Source organism: Mastigoproctus giganteus, chromosome 5 (genome assembly GCF_048544385.1).
Source record: "Mastigoproctus giganteus isolate SK-2022 chromosome 5, ASM4854438v1, whole genome shotgun sequence".
In the NCBI taxonomy this organism is placed as follows: Eukaryota; Metazoa; Arthropoda; class Arachnida; order Uropygi; family Thelyphonidae; genus Mastigoproctus; species Mastigoproctus giganteus.
In genome coordinates this window covers 45,727,961-45,752,747 of record NC_143579.1, presented here as the reverse complement: position 1 = coordinate 45,752,747, position 24,787 = coordinate 45,727,961, and the positions used below count along the sequence as shown (strand labels likewise).

At 39.4% G+C, this 24,787-nt stretch overlaps 1 protein-coding gene and 1 pseudogene across 1 annotated transcript in view; both read left to right on the top strand.

Annotated features, from left to right (window-relative positions):
• Positions 1 to 10,482: 10,482 nt before the first annotated feature.
• Positions 10,483 to 24,787, top strand: part of ATP8B (ATPase phospholipid transporting 8B) — a 121,332-nt gene continuing 107,027 nt past the window's right edge. Inside the window, exon 1 of the mRNA XM_090374009.1 lies at positions 10,483 to 10,588. The gene's annotated coding sequence lies outside the window, so the exon portion shown is untranslated. The remainder of the gene's footprint in view (positions 10,589 to 24,787) is intronic.
• On the top strand, positions 21,463 to 22,500 carry LOC150085356 (general transcription factor II-I repeat domain-containing protein 2A pseudogene; annotated as a pseudogene).

Sequence of the window (24,787 nt, the reverse complement as noted above, 5' to 3'; positions counted from 1 at the left end):
TCATTCCATCTTTTTTTCTCAGGGGACGGGTTCCCGTTCTATAATTGAAGTAGGCTGTGAGTTTCAGAGAGGCTCTTCACTTTGTACTGCCTTGCTTTTGGAGTATTTCACAGGGTCTATTGCCAATGAATTGAAAAGGTTGAGTGCGTTGTTTGGGAAGAAATTCTTCAGGCAGCACAGGTTGGCCAGTATATAATGCAACGTTAGGTAGGGGATTGTCATTACTGCGTCCAGCACGTGAAGTAGAGATAAGTCCTCAAAGACTGGGATGTCAATCACACCGGTAAACATCTGAGAAAGAAGAACAATATTCCTGAATGCTAAGGGAACTCTGCAGGGAGTGATATTTAGGTTGGCATATAAAATAGCCCTGGTGATGGTGAATGCGTGGCCAGTGACCCTGTTCATCCATCACATTATCCTATTCATTCGTCCATCGTAAACTTTTTTGAAGGGATCAAGGGATCCGCAAACGTGTTTTGATTTTTGAAGGAGTCTTAAATCTCAGTAGTTTGGAAACCACTTCTCTAAAAGGTGGGTTATCCGATGAAGATGTCAAGTAAGTTCAGAGAAAAGTGAAGATAAAGTAAGGTATTACTTGGAAAAGCTGGGAAGTTAAATGCCAACCCCATAGTGAGGGCGCTGGCTTAGTTAGCGCCCTCATTTACGCTCCCAGAATCCGATTGAGGACTTTATCTTGACTCATCAGTGAAGAGCCCCAGGGATCATTTCTCCTTGGTCCCTTCGATATGCTGTCTACACCAATTCAGACGGGCTATTTTGTGTATCGAGGTGTCAAGGGAACACGCACTGGTGATCGCTATTCATAAAGACTCCTCCCCTTCAAGAAGCTTTCTATAGACAGTGCTTCTGGATAAGAACCTCCTGTAGATTCAGCAAGCTCTGAAGCAAGTTGCTTGCTATTACCTTGTGCGAGTCAAGTCTTCGTGTAAGTCGGTCAGTGCAGTCGCATTTTTACTGTGCCCCGTGTTTACTGTCTAATTGTAAGTTATAGTCCTAACAAATTCACGATCCTAATGCTACTAGGTACAAGAAGATATTCTTTTTTCACCTGTGCCTTTATCAGGTAATTAGTAATTAATATATTTGTAATAATTTAATAGTATTCCGGGTAAAGAAACTATGCTGCAAAGTCACCTGATCTTTCAAGGCTATCCACTAGCCTTTGTTGAAAGTGACCTTTGAACAATATAGCCTAAGGAAAAGGAATCAGAGACTAATCTTTTAATCCCTTACTTCCACACTTAATTAGTTAAAAGTAACGGAAAAACTCTTTCCTTATCACAACTCATATTTGATGTTAACTTAATGATAAAACAAATGAATCAGCACAATGTTGTTGGATGCTATGTCCCACAACAACCAACCCAACAATACGCCAATCCATGTTACAGCTACTCTCAAGGATTTTTTTTTTTTTTTTATGTAAACCCCAAACACGGGAGGTATTAGAACCTATAGTACTTAGTACCGTGCTTAGGTTGGAGGTTGAGAAGGCGAAAGAAGATATTTGTTGACATTAGACTTGAACTTCTGTAGACTTTAATTTTCAGGAAATACGTATGAAGGAAGATTGTTCCAGAAAACGGCAGTTGAATGAATAAACGAGGAAGACGAAAAGTTGGTTCTGTGAGTTTGAAGTTGGACAGTAAATGGATGTTGGCTGGCAGCCGCACGTGTTCGGACTGTTTTGAAAGAGAGAGAGAGCGGGAATTATAGAAGCCAATTCAGAAGAACAGTGCCCATGGAAGTATCTGTAGAAAAGGCATGCAGCAGGAACAGAACATCTATGAGACGAGTGGAGAGACTCTGTCAGAGAGGAGTCATTAATTAACCTAACCGCCCTCTTCTGAATGGAATCAAGAAGCCTGGGAGAGGTTTTGGGGGCACCACCCCAGATGTGGGAACAATATTCCATGGCAGGGCGGATTTGCGATTTATACAGAGTGAGCAGCTGTTTGGAAGAAAAGTAACGCCGAGAGCGAAAGAGAAAACCAAGTTTTGTAGATGCAGAGGAAGCAATATTTGTAATGTGCTTGTGCCAAGAGAGATTAGAAGTCAGGATAATCCTCAAAAGATCGGAGTGTCACCAAAGATAAGCATAGGAGCAGAAGAATCCTTTTTTGCGAGATATAAGACAAGACTGAGTTTTAATAAATAAATAAATTTTCTGTTTATACTCCGGGACGACCAAACGGTCAGAGGAGTTCAAAGATAGATAGAGTACAAGGAACAGCACCGTATTCAGTAGTCACGGGCTTGAACCCCGGTCACTCAAGGCACGTGTACTTATGCACCCGCGCGCCTGACCACTAGGCTACGGCGGCCTTAGAAGGGTTGAAATCAACTAAGTTGTCTTTGTCCCACTGAAGAATTACCCGAAGATCGGCATTTAAGGAATTGGTAGCAAATGTTAGAGAAGTTGAAGCTGATTGAGCAGGACAAGGTTTCGCAAAATGGAAAGTGGAATGCAATGTGCTATCATCAGCAAAACTATAGATAGGATTTCCAGTCAATGGAAGAAGGTCATTAATATACAAGAGGAAAAGAGTGGGGGAAAGAACTGAACCTTGGGGGACACCGGCATTAGTGGAGAAGTTAGAAGACAGAGAGCCATCTACCATCACCCTCAGTGAGCGATCAGAGAGAAACTGGATAACCAATTACTAAAAACAGTCGGCAATCCATAAATAAACAAATAAATTTTCTGTTTATACTCCGGGACGACCAAATGATCAGAGGATTTCACAAGATAGACAGAATACAAGAAACAGCACCGTATTCACACGTGCCTTGAGTGACCGGGCTTGAACCCCGGTCACTCAAGGCACGTGTACTTACGCACCCGCGCGCCTGACCTCTAAGATGGAAGCATTTTTAGAAGACCTTTATGCCAAACACGATCGAAAGCCTTTGAGATGTCAAGAGCAACTACTTGTGTTTCACCGAACCTTTCCATTGAATTAGTCCATAAATGGGTAACATAAGCCAGAATATCACCAGTGGATCGACTAACTGAATCCATACTGGCGATCGTTGATCAGATGGAAGGCTTCTAGGGTTTAAGAGTTGGCGATTAATTGATTTCTCCATTACTTTAGAAAGAGTAGAAGTAATTGCAATGGAACGATAATTGGAAGGGAGGGATTTGTCACCCTTTTTAGGAACTGGCTGGATATGAGCAAATTTCCAAGCAGAAGGAAAAACACCTTTGGAATAAGAAAGTGAAAAAAGGCGGCAAAGAATAGGAGTAAGTTCAGGAGCACAGGTTTTGAGAACAAGCGGAGAAATACCATCGGGACCTGGAGCTTTCTTAGCATCAAGATTCGTCAAAATCCTTCTGACATCCTTTTGACGGAAGACTACAGGAGGCATTGAATGGAGCGTGTTGGGAATGGTGGGAGATGTTTTACCAATATCATTAATATATGAGTTGGAAGAAAAATGTAATGCTAGCAGGTCAGCTTTATCCTTGGCTGAAGTGACAACAGAACCATCTGGATTGGACATGGGTGGGAGCAGAGGGGCAAAAGTTGTGGCCAATAGCTTTGGCAAGGGACCAGAATGCTCGGCTACCATTAGGGCAAGAAGCAAGTTTTCTACTCTTAACCTGTTCAAACTCTAGTTTGGACTGATTAATAACTACCTTACAATTGTTGCGAGCTTTTGTGTAGGCAGAAAATGAAACTGAAGAATTCGAAACAAGCCAATTACAATATGCAACATTCTTCTCTTGAAAACAGCCTTAGCACATTTATTGGAAAACCAAGGTTTAGATAAAGGACGAGATTTTAAAGTGGAGTGTGGGATAAAGGATTCCATTCCTGCAAGAATAATTTCACTGACACGATCTGAGCAAACGTTGACATCAGACGTTTTGAAACAGTAATCCGACCAAGGAAAAGAAGAAAATAAATCTCGCAGGTCATCCCATTTTGCATTCTTGTAATGCCAAACAGCACGAGGTTGGGAATAGCCATGGGACAAAGACTCCATTGGAGAAGAGACAATCACCAAGTTGTGAGCTGAAGTGCCTAAAGAACCTTTCACTTCGACAGTGTACTTAGAAGGGTTGTTTGTGAGAAAAAGATCAAGCCTGGCTGTATGATTAGGATTGTCCGGTATTCTTGTAGGTAAATGAGCAATCTGTGCAAGGTCATAGTAATTGCAAAAGCCTGAGCTCTCGACCAGCCGGATCGGCGTGACTAGAAAACGGAAGCCAGCTGTAGTTGTGAACATTGAAATCACCAAGGAAAATTACCTCACTGTTAGGAAAGTTGCACTGGAGAAAGTCAAATTGCAAAGAGAGGAAGTCAAAAATCTCCAAGTCATTAGTGGAGTTGGGAGAACGGTAGAGACAACAGATGAATTTCACACAATGAGGTAGAGAGATTTTGAGCCAGAGAAGATCAAAGAGAGTAGATTCCAAATTGCCAAGTCTCTGACAGGGAATATCAGAACGGACATATGCACAAGTACCACCTTTGAGGCGAAAGGAATCATACAGCAAATAATTTGGGCATCTGAGATGAGCAGTAGTTGAATCAACCGATAACTGAGATTCAGTCAGAAAAAGTACATGGGGTTTGGCAGACTGCAAATGGAAATGAACATCGTTAAGATTAGAATTGAGACCACGTAAATTTGTGAAATGAATTAGGAAGTGCTTGGGAAGTTTAGAACTTTTCGCAGATAAGCTTAGAATACTCTATTAGTTTGACAATTCATGGTGTATTCAATAGTAAGAAAAAGTGAGTGGGACATGCTGTATGAAGTAATGAAATTTTTGGATATGGCATACACGTGGTAAGAATATACCCAGATCCTTGACATAACGTGGCTTCGACAATGCTCTCCGCATACACACTACTCGGACTCCCTCCAGTCACTATCTGGCAGAGTAGAGGTAGCAAGATTATACACTAGCTGATCCGGAAGCCTCCTAATGAGTTACCAATAGGTTCGGTCCGGTGTACTAACTAGCGGCCGGCCTGCGAACACCGTTTTAGAGCTGTACCCTCGAAATGTAAGGAATATTGGATCTCGCCACGACGTTCATCATAACCTCAAAAGTCATCAATCATACTGCATGATGGAAGAGATAGGGAAGGGTTGACCGGAACTTAGCTGTAGAGACTAAACATGAGTTCCACCACTTCAAGCCTCCAATATTGTGTTTCATCATCATCAGTTTCATCAGGATATGTTGCAGTGCAGCCAATGGCATCTGTAGTGACAAATCAAGCCAGCATGCAATACCAGCAACCATTATTAAGCCAATCTATATGTCATCAGATGACTAATTTTGATCTAAACCAGCAACAAGCTATCAGTAATCAAACTCAAGCTCTTTCACAACCAACAATGTCTATAATATCAAAGATTAGCAGCACTATGTCAACCCCAGTTAATCCAGACAACAGCAATGAATGGAAGACACCATCAAGAAAAACAAAGAAATAGCCCCGGATCTGGTACAAGAAATGTCAAGGTAAAAACAAAACTCAACAGTAACGAGCAACAAATTCGATGTACAAATTTGTACTAGCTCGAGACACGGAAGAAGACAACGGAGATGACGATGAAACACAAACAAGGAAAACTCCTGCCGTACTTGCCATCCATATAGAAATTGAGGACATAAAACCATTACTAGAAAAACTAAACTCAATTGTTCCTGAAGAATATATGTACAAATAGAAAACAGAAAAAAGATCAGAATTATGTCACAAACTAGTAAAGCATATACTCTAATAACCAAAGCACTAGAAAATACCGATTACAGCTTTTATACCCATTCACCAAAAGAAAACAGATGCTATAGGGTTGTACTGCTAGATGTACACTACTCTACAGAATTAGCTGATATCAAAGCTGATATAGAAAAACACAACCATCAGATTGTGAAGATCTGTAATATAAAATACAAAGTACCAAACTGCCTCTATTTATGTTTTTCATTGATCTAATGCCAAAAGCAAACAATAAAGATATATACAATATCGAATATATCCTTAACGCCAAAATAAAATTCGAACCACCTCATAAAAAAGGGAACTAGTGCAGTGTAAAAGATGTCAACAATATGGACACGCCAAAACTTACTGCCAACGTCCATTCCGTTGCGTAAAATGCGCTAAAAACCACCCGACAACCAGCTGTCGAAAAACTGGCAGAAAAACTCCAGCTAAATGCGCTCTTTGTAGCGGAGCACATCCAGCCAACTATAAAGGATGTACCGTTTACAAGGAGATCCAAGCAAGTAGATTTCCACCGAACAGAGTGAAAGAACTGTCAACAACCCAACCAGCAACAACAGGCAATTCAGAGCAAGACAACAACCTCAAGTCAGACCAGGATTATCCTACGCTCAAGTAATGAACGAAAGATCCCAGCAATTACAACAACAGAACATCCTCACGCAAAACATGCCAACACAAGTGCAACAATCTCTCCAATTTGAACTAACCAAGTACAAAACGAATTCTACCCAAGCAACGAGTATTGCAATTGAAGACTGGAGAGGTCCTATCACCATTTCTGCAGTCTTCTGCTCACCAATCTATAATATTAGTAAAAATGATTTGATAACCTTATTTCAAGCTTTTGGGAATAGATTTATCGAAGGAGGAATTATAATGCCAGGCATGTACAGTGGGGTTCAAGAAGAATAACACCGAGGGGACGAATACTACAAAGAGTAATGCAAAAAATCATTACGAAAATTTATCTACAGGCGAACCAACATACTGGCCGACAGATAGGAGAAAAGTTCCCGATATATTAGACATCATAACTAAAAAAAGGTATTGCGGAAGATTACACAGATATAACATCGAGTCTAGACCTATCTTCTGATCACTCCCCAGTAATAGCAAATTTGAGCTCGCATATTATAATCAGACAGAAATCACCAGTTCTTCATAATAAACACATAAATTGGGAATACTTTCAAGAGCTAATAAATGAGAAAGTAATCTTTAAAATACTTCTTAAAACATCTGACGATATTGACATAGCTGTAGAAAACCTAACAAAAAACACACAGCGAAAAACAGAATTTGCCAATCATCATAAAACAAACAATATCAGAAAAACGAAGGCTAAGACGAGTCTGGCAACTGAGCAGACACCCTGAAGACAAAAGAAATTTTAATAACGCAGCAAGAAATTTAAAAAAGAATGCTCTATGTAATAAAAAATGAGTCAATTCAAGAACATCTAGAACAGATAACTGCAACTAATGCCACTGACTATGCCTTGTGGAAAGCCACAAAAAGAATAAAACAGCCAACACAACCAGTACCACCTAACAAAAAACCTAACAATGACTGGGCAAAAAGTGACTCAGAAAAAGCCAACATTTTCGCTGAACAGCTGGCAAAAGTTTTCCAACCATATCCCTCTGAATCTACAGCAGAAGAGGAAGAAGAAATCCATCGTTATCTTGAAGCTTCTTATCAACTGTTTCCACCTGTAAAAGCCTTCTCGCCAGCTGAAGTAAGGAGTATCATACAAAGATAACTGCATTCTAAAAAAGCTCCAGGGTACGATTTGATTACTGGTAAAATACTCAAAGAACTACCTCCAAAAAGGACTAATACTTCTAACGCACATATGCAATGCCATAATACGCTAGGGTTACTTCCCAGCAGCTTGGAAAGTTGTCCAAATAATAATGATACTAAAGCCTGGGAAACCCTCCAATGAAGTAACATCATACCGGCTCATCACTCTACTACCAATATTATCAAAAATAATAGAAAAGCTAATATTAAAACGGCTGAAACCGATCCTAGAAGAAAAAAACTTAATTCCACAACATCAATTCGGATTCAGATAGCAACATGACACTATTGAACAAGTGCATAGAGTTGTCAAATTTATCAACAATTGTTTGGAAATAAAAAAAAATTGTTCGGCTGTGTTCTTAGACATCAGCCAAACATTTGACAAGGTTTGGCACGCAGGATTACTATACAAACTGAAGCAGGTACTACCTCACCAATTATACAATCATATCTCACGGAAAGATATTACCAAGTGAAACTGAAAAAAACCAAACTATTATATTTAGGCCGCCCGAATAATTAAATTCATCTACCGTGCTGTGTCTTATGTCTGTTAATTGCGTGTGTTCTATGGTCGATTTGTCTGTTTGCTGGACGAAAAACCCCAGTTTCTGGGGAAAAAAACCTTGCTAACTACGCCTGAGACCGACTAACTCAACCACGGTGTGAAAAAAAAAAATTCAAATTCCTCGCGTCATCGACGGGATTCGAACCTGAGCCTTTCCCACCCGGTGTGGGGAGGACGGTGACGATACCACTGTGGTACTCGCGTAGACTTGTGAAAGTGAAAGAAGAAAAAACCAAGTTATACCCAATATTCTCTGGAGTGCCACAGGGGGTGTCTTGGGACCAGTATTGTATACCCTGTACACCGTTGACCTCCCAGTTAACGATAACACCCTAGTAGCAACATTTGCTGATGACACAGCAGAACGTCTAACTGATGAAAATCATCCAATAATTGCAACACAAAGGTTACAAGAACAGCTTAACCAGACACAAGCTTGGCAAAAAAAATGGCGCATGAAAACCAATGAGACAAAATCTACTCATGTTACATTCACAATGAAACAGTAAACACGCCTACCAGTGAAATTAAATGACCACGCCATACCGCAAGCAGACGATGCTAAGTACCTTGGCATCCATCTAGACAGACGCTTAAATTGGAGAAAGCACATTTGGACAAAGAGAAAACAACTTGGGTTAAAGGCTAGCAAGCTGTATTGGCTAATTGGAGGAGATTCCAAGTTATCATTGGCAAACAAGCTACTTATATACAAAGTCATACTGAAACCCGTGTGGACCTATGGCATCCAGCTTCGGGGCACCGCAAGCACCTCAAACATAGAAATACTACGACGCTTTCCATCAAAGATGCTGAGAACCATTACCAACTCGCCCTGGTATGTCACCAATAAAATGATACATAGAGACCCGAACATGCCAACGATTAAAGAAGAAATATGCAATTACAGTGAGAAATACCAACAACGACCTAAAGCGCATCCAAATTACCTGGTGATGAACCTGTTGGATAACAGCGAAGTTCCCAGAAGATTAAAACGCCAACGTCCGCTGGACTTAGGGTAGTGCAGTGCTCAATGTTTTAATTAAACTAATCTATTCGGTGTGAATGCAGTCGCCAGTGATTAAGTAAACTCAATAGAAGTGTCGTCACTGGACGTCTCCTTCATTCAAGACAATCTGACATTTGTCATACATCAAATTTACTTAATGTTCATTATCTCGAACAGAACCACGTAACGGTATTTTTATTGGTCATGTCTTCGATAACTTTTGAGTAACATTCTACATAAACATTACTATTTGCGCCCCTGTTAACAACAAAAATGAATATTTTATGTATTCGAACGATATTGTGAAACTGGTCTTCGTGAAAAGCTCTTTCGCAGCTTCTGAGCTTGTCAATATAATGATACATCAGTCCAAGGTCAAAAGCCCTATCAGGTCAAGGGCAGCAGACAATGGCTTTGAAGCCAATTTATTATGCTGTGTGTGTGTGGATACCTGAGGGTGAAAAGAACTTGTGCTACGTTGTGCATTGTAACTACAGGAGATACCTACCAAAGATGATAAGTTTGGGATATACCATATATCCCTTAGAGCGGTGGCTACTGGTTACCTATACTGATTAAGATAATCTAATAGGGAAACGCAAGTTGATTTTGATAGAAGACAGTCGAGGGATTAAATAAGGTTGTTAAGGTTTAGCGATAATCCATCATCTCATCATCTAAGTGCAACCTAGTTTCGCATCCATGTAAGAAGCCCCCACCCATCACGTGACCTGGCAGTGATACAAGCCGCTTAGCTTTGTTATTGTGGCCATAGGGTGTGGCCACTAATGACGCTGGAACATCAAAAAGATAAGGGCGCATCGGGTGAGCTTTTTCCTTTTTATTATTTGGTCTTCTTAACCCTCGTGAGATCTTCGAATGTTTCTTGGCATGGACCAACAGTCGATCGTATCTCTCGTGTCATCTTGGAAGGTACGGGCAAATGCTGGACAAGCAACGTGGCCAGCACCTGAAAAGACAGCCACCGCCTGCTCATTAGCGCGCACGCAAACAGAATCCTCTGCTCTGCTCTCTCTCTCTCTCTCTCTTTCTATGGGACGGGAAACTAATGAAGTAATACTGTTAGAGCCGGGAAAGTTGGGAGTTAAACTTTCCCTGACGTCATCGGCTGTGGGCGTTAGAGAAGTAATCGATCGGCAGTGCTTTGAGGAGATGGCTTATTGGTCTCACCTGTGTGCAGGTGACATCGTGGGGGTACCAGCGTTTCCACGTGCGTGCTTTCTCTCTCTTTCCTTCTGTCACCCCTTCTCTTTGCTGTTGTCGCTATGCATGCATGTGTACTTATGCATGATGTACATTTGTCGTTTCCCAGTCACACTTCAACAGCTCCTTCCGACCACCCTGCCGGTACGGTCCCTTAAGAGCAAGCATTAACTGATGGAAAAGACAAATCAGGTGGGTGGAGGTTTCAATAAGTTTAATACCTTATGAATGATTCTATCCAACGATAATAAATTTCATTATACCTTATTAATTGCCAATAATTCTTTAGTGAAATATCGTTAGCCACGCTATTCCCAGGGCCATTAGTTAATTAAACTCTCTCTCTATATATATATATATATATTTTCCCCCCCTCTTCTTGTCTGTTATTTAAGATCCTGTTTACGATATATTTATTCGACTGTCATACAAAGAAAAAAATCGAAGAATCCTTTGAAGTTTTTAGATGATGTTTTATTTCCATTATTTAGTTTTAAATAAATAACCCGAAATTCAAAAACGCGGAAAACTGTTCAGCAGTAACGTTTTTTTTTTCAAATTTCTTTCATTAACTAAGTTGAACTTGCATAATCCTGTCTTTCCCTCTTCTGATTTCAAAATAAGTCATTAATAAACATTGAACTGAAAGCAGTAGAATGGCACTCTGACCGTTTTGGTCGTCCCGGAGTATAAACAGAAAATTTATTTATTTATGCTTTTTAATGAGGAATAACAGTGAGTGGTCAGGGGCGGGATGCAATAGCACACACTCTTTGAATAGACTGGGGTTCAAGCCACTGACTACTAAATACGGTCAATTGGATCAGCGTGGTGGATTATGGTCCATTTTCCCCCAACGTGAATCGTTGAGGAGGCTTCCTTCTTGCAGTGGATTGATAATGGCTGTTGCTTACGTTTCCTTTAACAGCAGAAATATTTTCCAGTCGACATGTTCAAGCTAACCCATATAACTGAAAAGAAATAAATAAAACAATGACTGGAATCTTTATAATAAATTTCCTCCTTAGACTGATGCAACTTTGAAATATAAATTTTAAAACTACTGTGATTTTTAGTGCGGATTTCTTTGCTTTTTTTGACATAAATATGATGTCTTATCTTCACGTAAGAATAATTCACTCTTATGGTAATTGGAAAAAAACTGTAGGGAAAAAAAGTGTAGGAATGTAACTATTGGAGTAGGGGAAACGTTTCCCATACGCCCTTGTTTAAAATAGGAAAAGTGAAAGAATTGTTAGTGGAACTGTTTTTCAAAGCATCAGCTTTTTTCACAGCCGGATTTCATTGTCATGCTTATGTCAAAATAAACCCACATGCAGTTGTAGATTCAAAAGCAGAAATCATGGCTGCTGTATAGGGAACTTGGGAACTTTTTTCTACCGGGCTCTGGTACAACTGGTCCCATACATGGTCTGCCCGACAGCCGTATGTTTGCCTGCAATGTACACTGGGATTCACAAGGTGGACTTTATGGCCAGTTAGCTCCTGCAAGAAATCCGCTGTAGCCTCGAACATTTTCGTAAAGAGATGAAGTGGCAGCCGCTTTGCTTCACAATGAAAAATGCTTCTTCCATGTTAGAGGACTAACGAAACAAAATCTCATATGTATGAAAGAACTTTCATGTCTAATTATTAATGGATGCAATTTTATAGCATTATCTGCACTGTTGCTTGCTCGTATGCGCTTTTTACTTTCAGTGATACTTGTCTGTTTTCGCTTTAGCTAACTATCTTATTAAATATACAAAGCACCACTAACTACAAGGTCCAGTCACATTATTATGACCACCTGCCTGGTATCCAGAATATGCGCCTTTAGCAGCATGCATCGAAGGCAGCAGCAGTGGGGGGGGACTCAATAACTCCGCGGAAGGTTGCTATACTATGGGTATCTGTGACCATGCAGACTGCAGTGCACCCCGGAGTTCCTGTAGATTCTTTGGTGGAGGATCCATCCGTGTGATGTGGTCCCATAGATTTTGAATTGGGTTAAGATCCGAGCAATTCGGTGGCCAAGGGAGTAGCTTGAAGTCTTCATCGTGTTCCTCAAACCACTCACGGACAATTCTGACGACATGGCATGGTGCATTGTTTTGCTGATAGATACCATCGCCCTCAGGGAACACGGTCAACATGTACGGGTGTACTTGATCGGCGACGATCGATAGGTAACCATTTGCGTTCAGGGCGCCCTCCAGAGATATCAGCGGACCCAAGCCATGACATGAAAACATTCCCCAAACCATAACGCCGCTCCCACCAGCCTGCTTTCTGCCAACAATTGTGTCCGGGTGTCTGTTCTTGGAGACACGAGGAACTTTAATGGGTTTTTTTTTTTTCACTCCGTGGCTGAGTTAGTCGGTCTCAGGGATATTAGCGAGGTTTTTCGTCTAGCAAAACAGACAAATCGACCATAGAACAGCACGGCAGATGAATTTCATTATTCGGGTGGCCTAAAAATAATAGTTTTGTTTTTTGTTTGTATGTTCTCGAAGGTTTCACGCCTAATACGCCACCGTCCATCCACCGGTGGAGCAAAAACCGTGACTCATCGGAGAAGGCCATCCGTTTCCACTCGGCAGGGGTCAAGTGTCGTTATTGCTGCGCAAACTGACAGCGTTGTTTGCGATGAACGACCGTCAGCAATGGGTGCTGTCACCAAGCGTCTGCTCCGAAGCCCAATGCGCAACGGGGTTCGCTGCACTGTCGTGTTGGAGACCTTTCTGGTGGCCCCACGGTTCATTTGGACGGCCAGTTGAGCAACAGTAGCGCGCCGATCGGTCCTGACCAACCGTTTCAGCCGACGTTCACCTCTGGGATCAATGGCGCATGGGGCTCCACAATTGGCATGTCGAGTCGTCAAAACTGTTCCATTCTTCCAGTCTTGATACACTTTCACCACTGAAGCACTTCATAAAGTCCGCTGTTTCGGAAATGCTGGAACCCCTGGCCCGATAGCCGATGATCATGTCTTTTTTTCCAGGCCTGAGAGGTCACGTGCTTTGCCCATGATAGAGGCTGTTACTGGGTTCACGGATGCCGAACATCAAGCCTTATATGCTTGTGGTGTGTAAACTTGACACGTGCGCTGTATGATTCGCTAGGCGTGTGTGCTGTTTGCATTGGGGGAAGGGGGTCATAATATTGCGACTGGACTCTGTATATCATAGCATAACAAACAAATCAAAAGTGTATAAGAAAAAACTCACTCTGAGTGATAACGCAAATATTATTCACCAAGGATTATTCAAATAAGAAAAAGAAATCACACTATTTGGAGATATTACCTTAATTCGTTTAAAAAATCAAACTGCATAAATTAATGTAACGGATTGTGTTATGTTAACAGTTTGTTTTACCACTTCCATGTAAATAAAAGGTTTGCTGTCATCAAATATGTGACAATTTCGTCTTTAATGGAACCATCTTCCTTACAGACTATATGTAGGAAGCATAATATAACATGGTATCTGTAAGAAATAATCGATCATTGAATCTATTTGATTTTATTGAATCTATGGTGATTTTATTGAATCTATGTTTGAACCAGTGTTTGAATCCATGTCCGATATATTCTAACATCATTCATAATGTCCAATTTTTCCCTGTGAATAAGATGGGCTCGATAATTAATCAAACCATCTGTTAACGGCGCCTATTCTTATTTGTAAATACTTTACGAGTTGAAATAATTTAAATATCGATATTATTGAAAATAGCACAACGTGGAAATATTTATAAATTATAGTCCTTGATTCGTTTTACAATAAAATCTAATTGAATTGTATTCGTAGCAGTTCAGTTGTTTCCAGTAACTACAGCCACGATGATGCTTGTATATACCAATAATTATTCTTTTTTTATCGATGAATGTTCTCCCGCTGTATTTTTTAACTGTGAATAAATCAAGATCAGAGTGTTAAATAATTCAGTTTTATTTATGCATTCCAATTTTATCACAAACGATTTAAGCAAGAGAACAACTATCCGAGATATCTTATTTTAATACAAATTGGTTTGATATTTATGTATTGTTACGTATTGAATGTTGATATTTAATACCATTGCCAACATTATCTGCCCTCTAATCTCAAAAACTGGAACAGGAAGAAAGACAAATTTGATTTGATACTAACAGGGGAAACAAACAGGAACTGTGGAAAAAGTAGCAGTAAATTTTGAAATTCTTTCTTTCATAACAGTTGGTTTCACACAACTGTTATGAAAGGAAGAAATAAAGGAATAAAACTCGAATAACTGCGTTTTATCAACCATTGTCCAAAATTTCAATAAAGGCATACACGTACAAAGGATATTTTCAAAGGTACAAAAATTACAAAGGATAAAGCTTCACAAAGGTTATTTTCAAATTCTGTTTCTCAAAGGATAAATTACAGCAAATATTGAAAATTAAGGATCTATATCTGAATGATAAAGGGATGACCCTTATCACTTTATACAAAAATATATCAATAGATGTATATAATTTTACATCTTAAAGATTTATAATTTTGTATGCAAACTTTTTATGTAAATTGGGACAATATCTCTCAACAGGAATTTGCTCCAATATATAAAAGGATGGTTAATTATAGCCGACAAAGGATGGTTATACCAGCCATTGCTCTGAACGGACTAGAATCCCAGTAGAGTTCTACGGATCCATTACTGGATCCCTCACTATTTAATAATAGCATTAAGTTTGCAGACGATACACAAAACTTGGCAGGAACGACAGAGGTTTTCTGTAGGGTTTTAGGCGGATCGGCGACTTAGGCCATATTGTGCCCCATACACGTTGTCTGTAAATTGTGTATGTTTTGTGGTCGATTTGCTGTTTGCTGGGCAGAAAAGCAGAGTTTTCTGGAGAAAACCATGCCACCATCGCCTGAGACCAACTAACTCAGCCACGTTGTGAATAAGGCCCATAAAAATTTCTCACGTCATCTACGGGATTCGAACTTAAGGTCTTTTCCACCCCGTGTGGTGAGGACGGTGATTCTACCAACTGTGCTACCGCGAGGTCTTTAATGATAGTAGTCAGGGTATGCTGTTTCAACAGTGTAATAAACGTCAGAAGAACATGGAATTCTCTCAATAGTACAAGCAGGTTGCCGAGCCCATGGAAATACGCCTTGATTACCGACACAGTAACCAAGTATTCTTATAGGGAAACACTCCATATTTTTAAGTTTCAAAATATGGAAATGAGGCATCTACTTAGAGGCGAATGGATTCTCCCCCTCCCTACAGTCGGGTTACAGTTGGTCCCACTATACAACCACTGATTGTGTGCTTTTTAATCTATACATCGTTTGTGTTCTTTGGTTGATTTTTCTGTTAGTGGACGACAAATCTGTGCTTGTCAAGGGTGGGGAATCATGAAACGCCAGAAGATCGGCTAACTCTCCACTAGTCAAAATAGCCCAAGAGTTACCTCACCTCCAATGGAGCATCCTTCACCCTCAACCAGCAACTGGAATCAAGGCCAGGCCATCTGCTCAGAGATTGCGCTACCCTTGAGGGCATCTTTGTAGGGAACTAATCAAGCTAATTTGGGATTTAAGAAATTTCAGTAAACAAAACAGTGGTAGAATACTGTATTTTCTCTTTTTCTATGTGGCACAAACTTAAGGTAGTATATTTAAATTAAAGAAAACCATTTGCAGCCTAAATATAAGAACGTTTTCTTTTTGCGAAACAGTTACAACAAATTGCCCCTAACCGTGGTGAACTAGATTATGTAAATTTAAATAAAAAGAGATACCAGAATGGAATGGAATCAGTAAAAGCAGGCGAAAGGAGATAATTGAAAGCTATGAATTTTTTTAAGACCATACCCGTCTTCCTTTATACTAAACTTCCTTTGCACTAAACGGTGTACTCGAGACTCAATCAACAATTTATGTACCGAGTACACATTCGAACCCCTTCCCCCCCCCTCACCAAGCCTCGAAGGTTTATTATTTGTTTTTCTTCCAAAGGGATTAAATACCGTCGACAGGTAAGAAAGAACGTAATTGGAAAGCAGTTTATGTTTTATTATGGCTGAAACAGATGTCAGCGTATCTAAGTATCTTCGCGTTTTCTCTCTTACCTTGGCTATGAAAATACCTGAAAGATGAATATCATAACTCTGATGACTTTATCTACATTACTTAAGAAGATTGCCATTGTAAGTCAGCTGGGCGATCACGCACATGCCAGCTGACTCACCTAGAAATAAGATGTTTGCCCTTCTTGATCACTGGCACCTGCTGGATACATTTATCGTGTTATTCTAAGCGAATATCTCATATAAACACGCAAATAAGAACGAAGATTATCATTGATGTAAGATGGTACTGCTAAATCCTTAAGATAGATATCTAGATTGACAGACAGATAGATAGACAAAGAGTTAAGCAGAGAGAGAGAGAGAGAGAGAGTTTAAACTGTGTTGCAGACATTTTGGCTGAAATTTTTTTACCAAATTATAACTGTGAACCATTAGAAATGCAATGATCGTGTATGTCATGAAAGAATAATCATAAACTCATGAAAATTATATAAATTTCATATCGTAAATAAATAAAGAGTTATACAAGGATTAATAAGTGTGTGATCTTCACCCACTCTAAGTCCTCATAGTGCCATCAACATTATTCAGGTCAGGTGGCAATAAATCACATTATCTTTGGGAGTATATTTTAGCTCCTGTTGAGTTGCTGGGGAATTCGCCAGCTCACACTGCATCAGCGAAGCAATTTCTAATGGAAAACAGGATCCTTCAGACAGAACATTCTCTCTTTTGCAGATTTGGCTGCATCTGACTTCTTTCTATTCTCAAGTATCACAACTTAGCTGAAAGAGACACTTTTTGGGTCTTTGGAGAAGTCCAATAGTGTATTTCGAGAAGACTAAAGCAAATATACTATTACTTCAAATGTTGTTGTTTTGAATTTCATCAAGGTACCCAAAACCTTGAGGTTGGTTGGTTCTGTAGGGTTTTGGGCGCACCAACAACTTTGGCCATATTGCGCCGTACATAATATGTATGTAAATTGAGTGTCGATTTGCTGTTTGTTGGACAAAAACACCAGAGGTTCCTGGAGAAAAAATCACGAAACCCTCGCCTGAGATTGAAGATGGCTCATAAAAGTTCCCTGCGTCATCGATGGGATTCAAACTTAGGTCTTTTCGCCCGGTGTGAGGAGAACGGCGGTTCTACCAACTGTGCTACACACGAGGGCAAGCCGTGCAGAGTCAGTACATGTCATCTTTAATTTCAATGTATTCAGTGGTCGATTTGTGTTTTTCTGGATGAGTTTCTGGGAGAAAAAAAAAGTAATCCTAGCTCGAGAAACTCAGTGACGACGTGAAAATTTCTCGAATCCAGTATCGGAATTGAAACCAACCTTTTCGACACTGTGTGAAAAGAAATCATTTGTGACTGTTGTGCCAACCACGGGTCTATTAACCAAGGTCGAATTCAAAAGAAAAACCACACTTCCCCGATAAAATTTTTTTATTTTTCGGATGTGTGAGTGAAGGTGTTGTTGGCACAGGAACCTTCAGGTGGGAAGAAGTATTTGAGATTTTTCTCGGATCTTCCCAATCCAGTCCCACTCTTGAAAGAATAGTTTACAACTGTAACAAATCCTAATCTTATTTCGTGGGACTACTTTCGCGGGTAGCAGAATTATAATGACCGTCTTTCCCACACCAGGTGGAAAAAGCCCGGTTTGAATCCCGTCAATGACACGAGGAACTTTTATGAGCTTTTTTTACACTCCGTGGCTGGGTTAGTCACTCGGGCAAGGAGAACAAGGTTTTCCCCACGAAACTCGAGTTTTTCTTCCAGCAAACTGACCAGAGAATGCATGTAATTTACAGACATACGCACAAATGAGGTAACTGTGAGGTGGCCATAATGTGATAGTTCTTTTGATCTTGTAAGAGTAAAAAAATTATGAAATTTTTCACCATTAAACTATAAAAAAAAAACGATAAAAAAAAGATGGATGGCGTTTATTTATGCAGAATGAGGTCTCATAAGGTTTGCTTTCATGTATCATTTTGTGAAATACTAATAATAATTTCGTAAGTTACATCATAAAACACAGTTTTTCGGTTTTACTGTACTGTTTGCTCAACAGGGAGAAACAGATTCCTTTTCCCGTTTAGTAACTGGTTTTATATTCATTTTGAATGTGCTGCGTGCCCAATATAAAGGCAGGAAATTGTGCCATCTCTTTAAGCAACCTCTAGTACACAGAAAAAGTTCAGTTGTTTTACCATTTGATGCATTTCATTTCCACAACCAGAAAGTTATTGCAGACTTCATAGAGATCTTGAAATCATTATGCTAAAACTATGTCCATAGTTACAAAGACAAGTCCATCAAGGTTGCGCTACCAAAATGTAGAAGCTTTCAGGTTGAAAAATTATAGCCCACGCATAACGGATCAATAAACCAATAGCAACATTACAACGAAGAAGTTTGGATACTTCCTGAACACGTTGTGGACAATTGGTTATCATTAGAACGTCTATTATTGCATCCCATAAAACTGAGCCAATTACTTTACCTTTGGATAAGACATTAAGATGCTCGGGAAAGGATTTTCGATGTGGTTTTAAGTGACTACGCTAGCTTAGCGATCGCTATAGGACAAAGTCTGCGTTCTTTTTTTCTTTCATTTTTCACGTCAGCTCTCCTTGTCACCTGCGGGACAGACAACTTCCGACTTGGATCTCCGCTTGCTCTGTCTTCTGATAAGTGGATGTGTTCACGCAATGTGCCTCTTAGCCGCCTTGTGACCCACGAACACAAAATGGTGCGCTAATGGAACAATGGCGAGATGCACACTTGCGAACGCCCGTGAACCGGATATGGTATGGAGCGAAACATCATAAAGTTCCTCGGTGACCTAGCGGTGGGCCGTGTTTAAGTCTAATAAGCTCCCCAGGGCCTTACATGAAGTAATGACTGCGAGATACACCAGATAGTGATCTGATGCATGCACTGCCAGAGACCGCAATTTCCAGTTATGGTTTGCTAATGAAATAACTAGAAGTTAGAGAAGAAACCGAAAAAGTTAGTGACGTTTATTTTAGATATGCATCTCCATCCATATATTTTGCTAAAATATCCGTATATATATATATATATATATATATATATATATACAAAATGGCCATTTTTACTTTCCTCGTAATTCTGAATGTTTCCGTTAGATGTTCCTACTGCTTAGAGAAGAGACGCTTGGCAAACTGCCAAATTTATGTCGTCTGCTTCCGCCGATTGATACAAAGATTTTCCGTTATGGTTTCCACAAACTTTACGATATTAAAATATTGTAAATGCAGAGGGACTTAAGAATTTCAGCACTTTTTAAAGTGATTTATAACAATTTTCAATCTAATATTATTTTGATTTTTTTTTGCTCTTTTATTTTAAAGGAAATAATATGCCCATCTTTGCAACAACTGCCTTAAATAAGACAGGATGCTAGTAGTTATACAACTATTATTGCAATGATTAAAAATAATAGAAATGTGAATGAATATTTTTGTTTTCGTATTTGGAATACATTAAACACAGTGCGTTTGTTTACATTTTGATACATTTTATATAATATTAGACAAATTTAGATCTGAAAGTACATCGAGAACCTGATTGGAAACTGTATTTTCGACTCATCAGTGAAAAACATCCTGGCCTATTCTAATCCGATCCTGTTGCGCACTCTATTCATGTTAAAGAAGACTACGGAAATCTGAAGTATGCGTTAGAGAAGATCAAATATGACTAGATAAGTGGAATGTCTGTGGAGACTTCAAGATGCCTGGGTTTGGGACGGTCGTAGATCAGCAATGCAGAAGAATAGAATGGTTTGCCAGAATTCAGTTGTACCCTGTCGCACACAGTCCCTCGATTCTAATAAACGAAGTCAGAGAGCCGTGCTTCCACGCCACATCAAGCTGGAACCAGTTAAATAATTATTCAAGCGTTTGATCGTCAAGGTCAGGCATGTCAAACATGCGGCCCTTTGCAAGCACACCTGCGGCCCGCACAAAGGACACTGTAGCGATTTGCAAAATCTGTTAATTGAAGTAATTTAGGTAATTTAGAATTTTGAATATCGCGCGCGGCTGCTTTACGACAAGAATTCTAGCATTCTTGCCAATTTATTGGTGTAGGTACCTGGTCCTGATCCGAATTCCACGGCCCACAAGTGGAAAAGGTTCCTCTCTTGTTAAGGTAAACCGCTCGGCCTGAGTGAGAGAGTGGAACCAACGAGCATGAGGTAAAAACCCGTTTATCTCGCTGGTAACAATACATAAGATGGCCTAAATTTCGTTTCAGTTTTTTAACCGGTGATTTTAATTTAATTTTATTATTTTTCAGATCGCACATCATCTTTAAAAATGGCTAGTGCTTCTCCAGCTAAGAGAAAGGAAACTGAACGAAGAAGGGCGAGTGTTTCAAGAAAAATGGGAATTACAGTATTTTTGGTGAATGGAAAGATACATTGTTTATTTTGCAACAAAAGCATTACCACGCCAAAAGAGTACAACTTGAAAAGACATTATGAAACGAACCATCGATCCTACGATAAATATGAAGGCCCAATGCGTGTCTCAAGACTCAAGGAATTGAAGGCTAACGTGAGACAGCAACAGACTTGTTTTACGAAAATTGAGAAAGGGAATGTCGCATCCGTTACTGCAAGCTATGAACTCAGCCGAATGATCGCCATGAGTGGGAAATCTTACAGTGAAGGAGATTTCGTAAAGCAATGCCTTGTAAAAACGGCTCAAATTGTGTGTCCAGAGAAAGCACACTTATTCAAAGATATTTCATTAACCAGGAACACTGTTGCTGAACGGATTGATGAAATGTCAAGTGATTTGAAACAACAGTTGAAGGCGACATCATGAAGATTTGACATTTTTCTATTGCTATTGATGAGACCGTTGACATCACTGGAATAGCACAGCTTGCGGTTTTCATCAGGGCTTGTGACGGTGAATTTAATATTTATGAAGAACTGATCCCCATGCATGACACTACAACAAGCCAGGACATCTTTGAGAAAGTCGAGCAGGTTCTGCATGACTATGGTTTGGATTTGAGTAAACTTGCATGCTTATCTACCGACGGTGCTGCGATTATGGTTGGCAGACGTAATGGTGTTGCAGCCATGTTACTAACAAAAATAGAAAACTCGCATCCAGATTCATCATTTGCACATTTTCACTGCATTATTCATCAGCAAAATTTATGTTCGAAGATTTTAAAATTGGATCATGTGCTTAGTTTGGTCACAAAGACAGTGAACTATATCAGAGGCCGTGCTCTCAACCACCGTCAATTCAGCCAGTTGTTGGAAGATATGGATAATCAGTTTACCGATGTTCCATTCTACACAGAAGTCCGCTGGTTATCATGTCACAAAGTGCTGAAAAGATTTTATTTGTTAAGACAAGAAATAATTATATTTTTGGAGATGAAAGGTCAAAACACGGATGAAATAAAAGATGAAAGTTGGCTCCAGGATCTGGCTTTTGCTGTGGACATTACTGCACAATTAACTGATCTTAATTTGAAATTACAAGGGAAAAACCAACTCATCACTCAGTTGTATGATGACATCAAGTGCTTCATTACAAAACTAAGCTTATGGAAGTCACAGTTGTCAAATGAAAATTTAGTTCATTTTCCTAAGTGCAAAGAGCTGAAAAACACTGCCAATACTGAGTCTGTACTTATCTTTGCTAAGTATGACAGTCACCTGGAATTGTTGTCAAAAGAATTTCAGGAAAAATTTCGTGATTTCTCATCTTTTGAACACCACTTTGCATTATTCTCAGCACCATTCACCTTTGATGTTGCCAAGGCAGAAGAAAGACTGCAGATGGAACTATTAGAAATGCAGTCGAATTCTACACTCAGAGCAAAGTATCTTGAAGTGGGGATACCTCGTTTCTTTTCATACCTTCCTGAAAAGTTTAAAAACTTCAGAAAGTTTGCCACAAGGATTATGGCAATGTTCGGTTCTATCTATGTGTGTGTGAACAATTATTTTCCTTCATGAAATCAACAAAAACTTCTCAGAGAACAAGACTGACTGATCAACACCTCTCATCTCTGATGAAAGTCGGAACTGCACAGACATTTCAGCCAGAGATAGCAAAAATTGTCATTAAAACGTTGCTAGCCTCGCCTGAGACCGACTAACCGAGCCCCAGAGTGAACAAAAGCCTATAAAAATTCCTCGCATCATTAACGGGTTTGAACTCAGCCCTTTCCACACTGTGTGATCATTATAACCACTGCGCTACCGCGAGGACACTGTATTTTGTACAGAGTTAAACATTATTAAATAAATATGATGTAGTATTATTGCATATTTAGTATTCGTTTATTTCTAGGCAAACCGTTGACGCTTTCCATAAACTAAGCACATATTTGGAACCAGCATTCACAAGGAAACACCAAGAAATGCAGATAAACGGAACATATTTGAAAATTTGTTCTATAGTATAATCATCCAGGTCAAAAGGCTAAGGGCATGTTTTTTTCTTATAGTTATCTGAGGTTTGTCAGTGAAAAGTAGGTCAGGCCGTTCAATTGTTTATAATTCACCAACGGAGGGCACAAAAGTGAGTGACAATTTAGCAAGAAGAGAGTAAGATACACTCCCATTCTTCAGTTATCAGCGACTTAAAAGAGTAGTCTGAAGATTTCGAAATTCAGTTTTCGTAATCCTCAAGCTGTGTAGTAAGTGTTGTTAACAGTTGAAACATGTTTCATTTCCTGTGTTTTCGTTGCTTGGCGACGATGGACGTCACTAACGTATTTTAGAAACATTAGGAAGACAACCCACTAGCCTTCATTCATTTGTTGCTGTGAGCTCATGATTTATGGATTATAAAAAAAATAATAAATAAATAATTGTAATAACGGTTACCGCAAGGTGGCGTAAATGAACCAGCGTGTCATTTTTTCTTTTGTAAATATATCAACGGATTGAAGCTGAAGTTTTATTTTTATCTCAATAAAATATAAAAAAAAGTACTTTGCTTTTTTTAATGCCACGCAACAATATTTATGTTATTTTGTCTGTCAAGAAATTAATATTTTATATACGTAAAATTTTAATGATAAAAACTAGTAGCGTTAGTCTGTTTTCTAGGAATTTTCAGGGACAATTTTATAAATGGAGAAAGGGATCGATATTAACCCCTCGTAACTATTTTCTAACGTGTTCGATCTAGGATATTTTTTGTGGGACGTGAAAAGAAAAAGTTATTTATCACCTAAATGTATATGAACAAAGGGAATCTATGTGAGAAATGGATTCACGATACGCCAATCATTCCATAAATATGCGATGGACTATCCGAGTAATTACAAAGCAATGACAGCTGAAAAATGTCGTTCATATGCTTTATTTAATCACCCAAGAGATGCTGGTAGTTGTGATGCCAATATGCAGAGCAATGACAGCGACAAAATGACAGACTGTGAGTTTCTAGACTTACAAATGACTATTGGCAGATGAACGATTTTTTTTTTTTTATGTATATAAAGACCCCAAGCACAAAAGGTATTCGAACTGATAACACTTATAACCGTGAGTTGAAGGTTGAGAAGATAACAGAAGGTATTTGTTGATATTAGACTTAAATTTCTGCAGATTGTAATTTTCAGGAAATACGCACGAAGGCAGGTTGTTCCAGAAAACTGAAGTTGAAGGAATAAATGAGGAAGAAGAAAAGTTGTTTCTGTGAGTTTGATTCTTCTTAAGAGTCTCTACTACTGTGTATACAAGTGCGACATTCCCAGAGTTAATCTGAAACGTTGCTTCTACTCGTGAGTTTGAAGTTGGACAGTAAAGGGATGCTGAGTGGTTGCGATACGTGTTCGCGCTGGTTTGGATGAGACAGGAGGAATTATAGAAGCTAGTTCAGAAGAACAGTGCCCATGGAAGTATTCGTAGAAAAGGTATTCCATAGAAACAGGGAGTCTATGAGAGAAAGAGTGAAGACTAAAAAACTATTATACATTGAGTGATCACTGAATTATGACCACCCCTATGAAAAATGAATGCGACCCGTTGACCACGTTTGGAGGCGAGAGTGCGGAATTAGTCGACCTACGTAGCATCAGTGGTTCAATAGGTAGGATAATTCCGAGCGTGATGGGTAAAAGGAAGGATTTATTGGACTTTGATAAAGGACAGATTATGAGTGCTCAATGAACTCGTGCCTCGATTTCCCAAATGGCTCAACTGGTGGGGTGTTCGAGAGCCGCCGTAGTTAAAGTATACCAGGATTCGCGTCAAAATGGTCAAACAACGACCCGACGGCAAAACTGCA